This window comes from Nyctereutes procyonoides, unplaced genomic scaffold (genome assembly GCF_905146905.1).
Source record: "Nyctereutes procyonoides isolate TBG_1078 unplaced genomic scaffold, NYPRO_anot_genome, whole genome shotgun sequence".
Lineage (NCBI taxonomy): Eukaryota > Metazoa > Chordata > Mammalia > Carnivora > Canidae > Nyctereutes > Nyctereutes procyonoides.
In genome coordinates, this window is record NW_026574845.1 from 1 (window position 1) to 12,097 (window position 12,097).

The window sequence follows — 12,097 nt, forward strand, 5'->3', positions numbered from 1 at the left end:
TTGCCTGACATGGTACCTTTGTGCAGTGCCCCCACCCCCACAAGGCTGAAGAAGCTGTTCATTCACTCTGCTCTTCCTTTCTTGGTAAGAGGGAAAATTTCTAGCTGGGAAGTTCTGTCTCGGTGTTCAACAATGCTGGGCTGGGCATGGGATGATGCAGGCAAAATGAAGGCCTCCCTCTCCTCTGGTACGATTGACTGTTCTGGGTGATTTTGTTCCACCGTGTTGCTAAAACGCTCTAAGTGAACTCTAGACATCTGCCAGAGCTGTTTTTGTCTGTGGGTAGCAGTTTAACTGTTGCTCTTTGTGGGGGCATGGGAAGGCTGGGTTTGCTGGAGCCAATTCTTCTCCAGCTCTGAACTTGCCAACGTTTTAGAGCTTCAGACCCCCTTCAAACTATTGGAGACAATGAATGACACCCAGGACCCTGTCCAGGGTGATCCATTGCCATGGGAGTAAGGTCAAGGGATGGGAGGGGCCGCTCTGGGGCTTACTCAGCCTCTCAAGAAACCCTGGGTTTTGGGAAACGTGATCCAAAGACGATGGTGAAAAAAATCAATCCATCCACCCATCCACTCATCCACCCCATCCACCCATCCACCCCATCCACCCCATCCATTCATCCATCCATCCATCCATCCATCCACCCATCCACCCCATCCACCCATCCACCCATCCACCCCGTCCATTCATCCATCCATCCATCCACCCATCCACCCCATCCACCCCATCCATTCATCCATCCATCCATCCATCCAATCACTGTGGCCCACGTATGGTGACAGATGGTAGCTGCACTTGTCAGAGAGGCATAGCTGTGGTGATGTTTACACTGGCCCACTCACTGTTGTGGACCAGAAACTATGTCACATGGATGTCAACTATACTCCAGTACAATAATATCGAGTCACTGAAGCCCAGCCTTGCAGAGTACCACCTGGGGGGCTCACAGTGTCACAGGCTGGAGAGGGGGATCCTCAAGTATCGGGGTCTGGGCAGGTGCAGCTCTCCAGGCCACTGGGCTCTCGAGGCTGGTTCAGTCACCTGCCAGAGCCAGGGAGGGGGTCGGAGAGCCCTTGCTCTGGGAAGAGCTGAAGGGGGTAGCCTAGACATTGCTCCCAAATCCTGTGTAGGTGTGTGAGTTCTGCTGCTGCCGGCTATGAGTTTTAGCAGGTCTCTGCGCCCCCTGGGCCTGACTCCTCACCACCTGGTCTCTGTGAGGATAATGGAGTAAGGTGAGTTCACAAAGCGCCTGCCCCCTGGGGGCCTCAGTAAGGGTAGCTGCCACAAAGGTGATGGTGATGGGGTACCATCTCCAGAGAACGGAGTCCAGTCCAGGCCCACTGCTCCCCCAACCTGCCCCACCCTGCCCAGGTAAGAGGGTGTGGCTGTGTCAGCATTGTTGACCCAAGAGGACGGTGACCAAGATAGGGCGCCCAGGCTCTGCCAAGCATCCCTGAAGCGCGCGCGCGGCCGCGCGCCTGTGTGCGCGGGGTATCCCTGCCACCTCTGAGAAGCCCTACCTGTCCCTTGCAGGATTCAGCCCACTCTCCCACTCACTTCGTTACCTGCACTGGGGGTTCCCGGCACGCCGGCCTCTGTGCCCTCGACCTGGGGGCTGTCCCCACCCTGCACTGCAGCTTCTTCTCAACCCCGAGTCTTGCTGAAATGTCCTCTCCTCAGGAGATCCTCCCGGACACCTGACATCTTCTGTTGGCTGCTTTTCTCATTTGTCCTCGGTCCCCTCCACTGGACTGAGTTCTGTAAGGATCTCACCCACCCATCCTACTCCCTGCTGCAACCCCAGCTCCAAGCCCGAGCCAATTTGCTCTCCACCCAGTGGAGCACCAGTCACCCGACTGCAGTCTTCACATTCCCCCAAGACCCTGTCACAGCCCTCGGGCACCCCTTCCCTCACCTCGGCCCCATCCCCATGGGGGTAGCCATGCCTCTCAACTCTGCATCAGGCAAGCCCAGAACTGTGTGTGGTCCTGCTGAAGGGGACTGTCTTGATGAGGGCTAGCCATATCTGTGGGCCTGAAACTCCACCATTAGCACTCATCCCTCTGGCTTGTCCCAAACGGTCACTGGGTATCTGCCTATCTGGGCTGGGACCCCGGCTGGGCGCTGGGAACACAGGGTTAGTCTGACTTGGAAAACTCCCAGTCTGAGAACAGGGATGCACAAGGCAGGGGACACAGCCAATCACAGCAGGTGAGGCCTGCTATGATGGATGAGGCAAAGAAACAGGGGTTGGGGGACATGTGGCCCCTGGCTCAGTGGCTCCCAGTCACACTTGGGTAGGGGAATTTGAGCAAGTGGTGGTGGCCAAAAGACCAGCAGCCACCTGCTCCTCCGACTCCCACCCAGCAGCCCTGCCAGGCCATCTCCATGTCCCTTCTCCTGGGCCGTGGGGCAAGAGCCACTTCCCACTCCTGGCATGGCTGCTCCCTCAGGCCCAGTCTGCTCCTCTCTATTCCAGGCTGTGTGTGTGTGAGGCAGTCAGAGCCCTCAGGGCACTTCCAAAACATGCACGTCTGCCACTGCCCCAGGTCTGGCATCTGTCTTGCCCTCTGAGGTTCACATGCTTCCTTCTCTGCCCAGTGGGGGCTGGGGGCGCTGGAGATCCAGCATGGAGGATGCCCATCTCAGAGTCCCAGGCCTCTCTGAACTGAGAGTCAGAGACCTGGGTTCTGATTGCCGTGTGACCTTGGCCAAGTCACTGTCCTTCTCTGGACCTCAGTGCCCTCATTTGTGGAGTGCGGGTGGATTCACACTAGGGGTTTATGCTTTCTGCACCCTGCACTTCAGTGACGGAGCCATATCGGACTTTAAGCACACAGGAAAAATGCTCATTTGTTCATTCTACAAATTCATGCTCCATGTTTTTTAGGTGCCAGCCGAATGAATATGGTCATTTTACAGTGGTCATGCTTCAGAAATTAGAACAAAAGATTGATTCCAACACAAAGGTTTTCAGAAGTGTAGGAGATAGACAATTGATGGCTCCCTAGATGGTTTGCAGCTTCAGTAGTTTAGTTACTGGTGAAAATCCCACCAAAATCTCCAATTTGAGCCATTTACGGCTCTTGGTGAGTAAACATTTGTTTTGAGGTTATAAAACACTTTTTTTCTGGCTAGGAGGTAGATTGTTCATGTTCTTTGTTTCCTTTCTGGTACGAGGAGAAAAAGAGATCAGTACTCAAATGCTGTTTATTTTTGTAAATAAAAATTTACAGGACAGGGTGGGGAAGCCTTTGAGTCCTTTAGGAGAGATTATCATCCCAGTAGTTTCCTAGGAGTATTCACTATGTCTCATTACAACATCCTTTCATATATAAGGTGACACGGTGCCAGACTATGAATTCTGTGTATTATTCAACAAAATACATTGCATAGCAACTTCTCTCTTTTCCTCTCTTGATTAGCTCAAAAGTGGAAAAGAAGATATGTCATAACAACTTTAGGGCACCTGGGTGGCTCAGTCAGTTAAGCGTCTGCCTGCGGCTCGGGTTGTGACCTAGGGGTTCTGGGATGGAGCCCCTTGTCAGTCTCCCTGCTCACTGGGGAGTCTGCTTCTCCCTCCTCCTGCTCCCCACTTGTGCTCTCTCTGTCTCTCAAATAAATAAATAAATAAATAAATAAACAAACAATTAAGTAAAATCTTTAAAAATACTAATTGTGACTTTAAAGGTCGGTCCCATAGTTGTGGACAACAGGGTGACCATGGTGCCGCTGGGACCATGGGCCCCCGGGAGCTGGGGAATCCGATGTAGACAGGGCATGTGGTCGCCTACAGCCTGACACCCTGTGGAGTAGCACACCTTCCTGTCCTGCTTCAACAAAGGCATCCCCAGCATGCGGCACTGCACCTGGTGTCCATCCTCTGTGTGACACCACCATCTGTAGTGTATTGTGTACACGGTGGGGACCGAGGAGTTCTGAGTATTCCCAGAGGAAGACTCCAGCTGCCTATGAAAACGACAAATGAGCCAACTCACTGGGATAAAGATTCTCTGTCTCTGAGAGACCGTTCTCTGTCTACACTTCATCCTAAAGACACCATAAACTGTTTATGAGTCACACACACACACACACACACACAACACACACACACACACACACACACACACACAAGTCTCTTTAAGCCTTCAGAATCCAGCAGTCTGCAGCCCCGAAGAGGGCTCCTCTCAGAACCGGACCAAGCTGGCATTCCCCTCTAGACTCCATCCCCTTCCAGAACTTTAATCACTCTAGAGGTGAATGGTATGCTACTTGGACCCTAGGAGATCATGCCTGGAGCAAATGGGGAGAAAAGATGAGTGAAAAGTGACATTGGCCACATGATGGCCCAGATGAATTCAGAGCACCTTCCGACCAAGCCTCACTCTGGATCTTTCAATAATACGTAGATATTTTCTGAATAAAAATAAATAAATAAATTCAAAAAGGGTGTTGCCTGTGTTCTCCTCTAGGATTTTGATGGATTCTTGTCTCACATTTAGATCCTTCATCCATTTTGAGTTTATCTTTGTGTCTGGTGTAAGAGAATGGTCTAGTTTCATTCTTCTGCACGTGGCTGTCCAATTTTCCCAGCACCATTTATTGAAGAGACTGTCCTTTTTCCAGTGGATAGTCTTTCCTGCTTTGTCGAATGCTAGTTGACCATAGAGTTGAGGGCCCATTTCTGGGTTCTCTATTCTGTTCCATTGATCTTTGTGTCTGTTTTTGTGCCAGTGCCACACTGTCTTAATGATCACAGCTTTGTAGTATAACTTAAAGTCTGGCACTGTGATGCCCCCGGGTCTGGTTTTCTTTTTCAATATTCCCCTGGCTGTTCGGTGTCCTTTCTGATTCCACACAAATCTTAAGATGATTTGTTCCAACTCTCTGAAGAAAGTCCATGGTATTTTGATAGGGTTTGCACTGAACGTGCAAATTGCCCTGGGTAGCATTGGCATCTTCACAATATTAATTCTTCCAATCCATGAGCATGGAATATTTTTCCATCTCTTTGTGTCTTCCTCAATTTCTTTCAGAAGTGTTCCGTAGTTTTTAGGGTATAGATCCTTTACCTCTTTGGTCAGGTTTATTCCTAGATACTTATGCTTTAGCGTTCAATTGTAACACCCTTTCTGAACTTGGCCCCTGCAACTTCTTGCAAGATATATCTGTGAAGGCAGGGGAAACAAAAGCAAAAATGAACCATTGGGACTTGATCAAGATAAAAGGCTTCTGCACAACAAAACTAAAAGACAACCAACGGAACCGGAGAAGATATTTGCAAATGACGTATCAGATAAAGGGCTCGCATCCAAGGTCTATAAAAAACTTATTAAACTCAACGGCAAAGAAACAAACAATCCAATCATGAAATGGGCAAAAGACAGGAACGGAAATTTCACCCAAGAAGACATACACATGACCAATAAGCACATGAGAAAATGCTCCGCATCCCTTGCCGTCAGGGAAATACAAAGCAAAACCACAATGAGATACCACCTCACCCCAGTGAGAATGGTGAAAATGAACAAGACAGGAAACAACAAATGTTGGAGGGGATGTGGCGAAAGGGGAACCCTCCTGCACCGTTGGTGGGCATGTGAACTGGTACAGCCACTCTGCAAAACAGTGTGGAGGTTCCTCAAAGAGTTAAAAATAGAGCTACCCTACGACCCAGCAATTGCACTACTAGGGATTTACCCCAAAGATACAGATTCAGTGAAAAGCGGAGACACCTGCACCCCAATGTTTATAGCAGCAATGTCCCCAATAGCCAAACTGTGGAAGGAGCCTCGGTGTCCGTCGAAAGATGAATGGATAAAGAAGCTGTGGTCTATGTATACAATGGAATATTACCCAGTCATTAGAGACAACAAATACCCACCATTTGCTTCGACGTGGATGGAACTGGAGGTTTTATGCTGAGTGAAGTGAGTCAATCGAGAAGGACAAACGTTATATGGTTTCACTCACATGGGGAATATAAAAAATAGTGAAAGGGATTATAGGGGAAAGGAGAGACCATGAGTGGGAAAAATCAGAGAGGGTGACAGAACATGAGAGACTCCTACCTCTGGGAAACGAACAAGGGGTAGCAGAAGGGGGGAGGTGGGCAGGGGGATGGGGTGACTGGGTGACGGCCACTGAGGGGGGCACTTGACGGAATGAGCACTGGGTGCTGGGTGTTATATGCTGGCAAATCGAACTCCAATAAAAAAAATATACAAAAAAAGTAAAATAAAATAAGTTAGATGCCTCCAAGATACAACAGCGCAACAGGCAAAGGATGGACACTGCCTTTCCAAAAGGAAGAAATAGGGAAGAAAGGACTGACAGATCCCAAGCAAGTCCAGAACCTTAGGGCAATAGAGTAATCCTCTTTGGCTCCATGCTCCTCTCTCCGGGGATCTCATCCCACCTCCTGGACCCACTAGAGTGGAAGGCCTGCCTTCCAGATACACCGCGGTAGCGATCCTACCTCCGCAGCCTTGCCAGACAGGGGTGGGACACCCATACCACAGTTCTCCCTGTGCCTATGGCTGTTGTGGGCTGAAACAATGTATGAGTGGCTCTAAAAGTCTGGGGACTGACTTGTTTTATTATACACGCTAACTTTTCTGCTCATGACCTCCATTTACAATTTCTTTCCAGCAATCATCGCCAAGTGCACTCAAGTGTTGTAAAGTGTGAGGGAATCTAATTCTCTCCTCAGCATTATTTGAAGAAGTTCCCACTGTCCTCTCCAACCTCCGTGTTAATTATGTGTCGATCGCTTATGCCATTTAGTTTGAGAAAGAGAAGTCCTTCCCTCACTGAACTTCCACCAAGTGCACTGATTCTTCCCGTGTGCCTTCTCCAAGAGACCGTGGGACCTTTTGGCCCAGGGACACACACTACTATTCCCAGTGCCTCCCATCTTTTCTCTTCTCTAGGTCCCCTGTGCTCAGACACCCAGCTCACTGAGCACAGCCTCCCCTACTGAGCACATCATTATTATGTAACAGCTTCTCTGCCTCCCCCCCACCCCCTCTGGGGAGGCCTAGTCCCCAGTCCCCAGTCCCTCTCTGCTCTCCTCAGGACTCCACCGCTAGAAAAGTTGCTGTTTCAGGGATCATCTTGCCTACCTCCCACCTGATTACATCTTCTGTGGTCACAGGCTCCTTCACTTATGGGGCCTGCCTGGGCCCAGGCCCACTTGACAGGTAATCTCTGGCTGCCTCTGCTCTGGCTACTCCTGTCCCCAGGCTGCTGCTTCCGTGCCCTCCCAGGATGGCGCTTCACTTCCTCTGAAGTCGTGATTCCCAGGAAGGTGTCCCACAGGGTGGGTGGAATGGAGAGACAAGGCCACCTCTCCTATAAGATTCACTTCGGGGGGCAAAGACATGTGGTTCACATGAAAGTTAAGAAGAACCTGCTGCCCAGACATTTTCCTGTGATCACCGATAACGATCAGGGTGCCATGCAGGAGGACTACCCTTTTGTCCCCCGAGACTGCTACTACTACAGCTACCTGGAAGGGGTCCCTGGGTCCATGGGCACGCTGGACACCTGCAATGGGGGTCTGCGTGGCATGCTGCAGGTCGATGACTTCACGTATGAAATAAAACCGCTGGAGGCTTCTTCCACATTTGAGCACGTGGTTTCCCTGCTTGTGACAGAAGGAAGATCATCAGAGGCTCAAAAGTGTAAGATTGGAGAGCAAGATACAGATCAAGCATATGAGGAGGCAATACTTGCTGGAACTCCTAGAGCAGGCCCTGTGTATTTGTGGTGGCCACATAAGAAATACTTTAAAATCCATTACACCACTACTCTCTCAGTATTTGTGATTGACAGAAATTACACTCGTATTGTACAGGATGTAGTAATTTTGAACAACATAATACATACCATCTTCAAACCAGCCCTCCTGGATGTCTACTTACGTGTTTTGTGCATATGGGATAGAGTCGATAAGTGGGATCTGGAGAGCTTCTTTGCCATTGAAGATCTCATGGCTGATTTTGGTGTGAATAAATACTGGGGTTGGTTTGAGGAAATTCCTCATGACACTTCACTGGTTCTTTCAGCAGAACCAATACTGGGGGCCTCCTATTATGGCCAACACAATGGAGCATGCAATCCTAACTGGGGCGTGGCATACGTATATATAGCAAGATACCACTTATTTTTGGCTGCGACTATTTCAGCACATGTCCTAGGTCACACTTTAGGCGCCGTTCATGATACACCCGGTTGTATTTGCTTTCGAAGAAAGCACTGCGTCATGGCTCCTCAGCCTGATTTATTGGATATGATGAGCAATTGTACTTATGACAGTCTGCATAGCAAGGTCAATACTTGGGATCCTTGTTTAAGCATACCAAATGTACCATACACCAATTATCCTTACGTAGCTGCTCGTTGTGGTGACCTGGTCGTGGACAGGAGGGAAGAATGTGACTGTGGCTCCTTAAAACAGTGCTCTAAGAATAAGTGTTGCACCACCACTTGTGCCCTCTCCCTTGGCAGTGACTGCAATGGAGGATCCTGCTGTGTTAACTGCAAATATGCTCAACCTGGACTGCTTTGCAGAGACATACTCGGAGTTTGTGATCTCCCAGAATACTGTGATGGGAGATCGCATAATTGTCCTAATGACGTTTACACCCAGGATGGAACCCCATGTTCAACGTTAGCTGTCTGTGTGAGAGGAAACTGTACTGATCGTGATATGCAGTGTCAATCCCTTTTTGGCTATGGAATAAAAGATGCTGCACCAGCATGCTATGAAAAACTGAACGTATTAGGTGATCGATTTGGGAACTGTGGTGTGAGGGTGGTACGAGGAGGAGGAAAACCTGTTAGATGTGAAGAAGATGATGTTCTTTGTGGAATGCTGCACTGTCGTGATGTTCAAGAAATTCCTGGTGGAGGTGACCACGTTACATTTCGTCATATAATAGTACATGATGTTCAGAGAGAGTTATGCTTTGGATACGATGCACACCATGGGACAGAGATCCCAGAAATGGGGCTAGTTGTGGATGGGGCAACATGTGGTCCAGGAAAATACTGCTTGAATCAGAATTGTACTTTTTATCAAGACATGGGTTTTGACTGTGATGTCAGTACATGCAATTTCAGAGGAGTGTGTAACAGCAAGAAACACTGTCACTGTATGAGAGGTTGGAAACCCCCAACATGTGAAGAGAAAGGAGCAGGTGGTAGTATAGATAGTGGCCCTCCACCTGACAGAGAATATGGTTTTCGAACCAGAATAATTTTTAGTATACACCAAACAATACTTCTACTGATTATTCGCTTAAGTCTTTTTCTGATTTCAGGCATCACTGGTGCCTCTCATCACTTAGAAGATATAAAAGAGGAGGATGAAGAACAAAAATGACCTAGACTCAAATGAATACTAACTTGATGTGCCAGATGAAGAAAATCATATTGGTAGGACCAGGAAAATGACCAATAATCACTCTGATAATTACGTAGTCCTTTAGCCACTCTGAGGTTGTCATCTTAAAATAAAACAAGTTGGCCATTTAACATGAGGTCGTCTCTTTTAATATATGTAACATTTCCTTTCTAGCCATACCCTTACTATTCCTACAGCGGATAGTAGAACACTCTTCTATTCATTAGCAAGAGACCAGTAGTACTCTTGTTAAGATGTGGAATCCAGCGTTTTACAAATGATTGGGTAGCAAACCTTGTTTGCATGGGTATGCACCAGATTTAACAAGTTTTTGGACCATTTCCCAATTGGCCATATACTAGATTTCTGTTATTTGTTCATTTTACTGCTCCTGTTAAACAAATGGCACTTAAAGTGACAGTTGGAAGATATGGTAGGATGGTAAGAACTTTTCTGTCAAGGCACATGGGTGCCAACAGATCTACCTACCACCTGCCAAGTACCGGCTCTTGGACAAAGCCTCAGGCCATGAGTTTCAAGGTCCATGTTACATTGGGAGATGCAATGCACTTTGCCAGGATTTTGTGGTGATCAGAGGAAAGCACCCAAGAAGGGCCTGGAACACGTTAGGCACTTAATATATGCCATTATTCTCGCTATTCTCATTATTCCTCTTGGGCTATGCTAACCCTGAGGCATTTCAGCAGAATGAGTTTGGCATTGTATCTTTATCACTTTTTTTTTAGAGTTCATTTATTGATTTGAGTGAGACAGTGAAGTGAAATAAAGAGACAGAGAGAGAGAGAGACAGAGAGACAGAGAGAGACAGAGAGCACCTGCACGAGCAGGGAGGGAGAGGGGCGAGGGAGAGGGAAAGAAGCAGACTCACCTGCAGAGCGGGGAGTATGGCCCAGGGCTCCATCCCAGGATTCTGGAATTATGACCTAAGCTGAAGGCAGACAATTAACTGACTGAGCCCCCCATGTATCCCCATTGTGTCTTGATTATAAAACCATCACAGGAGGAACTGTCCATCCCTGACTGATACATCACGGCTTAAGGCCCCTGGCTGTTGGAGTCGTAGGAACTCACATTTCATACCTTAGGAATTGCCTGAGCACAGGCTGTCTGTAAAGTACGAGGCAGAACTGACCATCTAATACGTGTACGGACAAAACATTTACACAAAAGGGAACAGGAAGAGATCGCTTCAGAAATCGTGCAAGAGAAGAAGAGGGTCCCATAAGGGACATGTGGTACATTAGTGCTATGGAAATGCCTCAGGCCTCAGATCCAAGTTCTTTCTGAAAGTATGGAGTCTAGGTGAGAATAGCACGAAAGGGTCGTGGCAGGACACAGCAAGAGAGAATCAACAGGAGTGCCACTCTGAGCCATTGTGATCCGTCCATGTTTTCTAGAGCTCTCTTACCTTCTCGTCCAGGTGGCTTATGTGGTAGAGTGGCCTGGACCATCATCCATGACAGGTCTGAGCCCCTGTTGACTATGTCCTTGTCAAACATGTGCTTCTTCATTGGCACTTGGCACCAGGATCTACTGTCCGCCAATGAATAAATCACGGGAATAAAAGGCACAGCCTAGGGAATATAGTCCCTATATGATGTTGCAACAGCATTGTGACAGATGGTAGCTTCATTTGTGGCAAGCAGAGCAGGACTTACTGGAAGAAGTTGAATCAACTGTATTGTACACCTGAAAGTAATGTAACACTGTGTGTCAGCTATCTCAAATAAAGAAACATTTTAAACCACAGTAAGATGCCACGACACAGCCCCTGGGGTGGCAAAAACAAATGTTAAGACTGACAACACCAAGGGCCAAGGAGGATATGAAGCAACCATAGTTCTCCTCTATTGCCGGGGGAGGGGGGGGGATGCAAAACTATAGAGGTCATTGGAAAACGGTTTGTCTGTTTCCTACCAAGGTCAGCACACACTGGACTACACACTCAGCGATCCTCCTTCTAAATGGCACTGAGAACATGGGTCCGTACAAAGAACTGCAGGCAGATGCTCACAACAGCCTTGTTCACAATAGCCCCCAAGTGAAAACAACCCAAATGTCCATCAGCGGCGAATGAATCAACCAAGAGTGGTATAGCCACACGATGGACTGCTACTTGGCAATAAAGAGGAACCAGTTACTGACTCACGCAACAACATGGGGGTGGATCTCAAAATGGTGCTGAGTGAACAAAGTCAGATCCAGTAGACTGACTGCAGGACTGTGTGGCTCTATTTCCTATGACATCGGGGGAAAGGCAAAACTGTGGGGACAGAGAGCAGATTGGTGGTCGTCAGGGACTGGAGGGAGGGGGCTGACTGCAGAGGGGCACAGGGAAGGTCTTGGGGGCAAAGGGTATGTTCCGTGTCTTGACTGGGGTAGCGGCGTCATGACCGCATACATTTGGCGGATTATATTCTATACCAGTTATACCTCAAGAAATCTCCCTTTACAAACAACAACAACTACAACGAAGAGTCTTCCACCTGCAGCGTGATGATGAGAGCTGTTACTCCACATGCCAAGCACCCTGTGGGGATGTTGTTCTAACTGCCAAAGACACCAAGCCCAGTCATATACCTGGAGACTCGGGGAAGCGACCCCGGGCTTGGGCTGCAGACCACTGAACCCACTGTGGGCTGTGTATCAGCTAGGACTCCACTT

The 12,097-nt window shown here is 48.4% G+C and overlaps 1 long non-coding RNA gene across 1 annotated transcript; it reads right to left on the bottom strand.

The window, feature by feature from the left end:
• Window positions 1–4,935: 4,935 nt before the first annotated feature.
• Window positions 4,936–10,937, bottom strand: LOC129512607 (uncharacterized). Its single transcript, XR_008665098.1, has 3 exons — window positions 10,842–10,937; window positions 7,514–7,648; window positions 4,936–5,171 (listed from the first exon to the last, which is right to left on the bottom strand). It is a non-coding gene; the product is annotated as an uncharacterized LOC129512607 (long non-coding RNA).
• Between the last annotated feature and the right edge of the window lie 1,160 nt (window positions 10,938–12,097).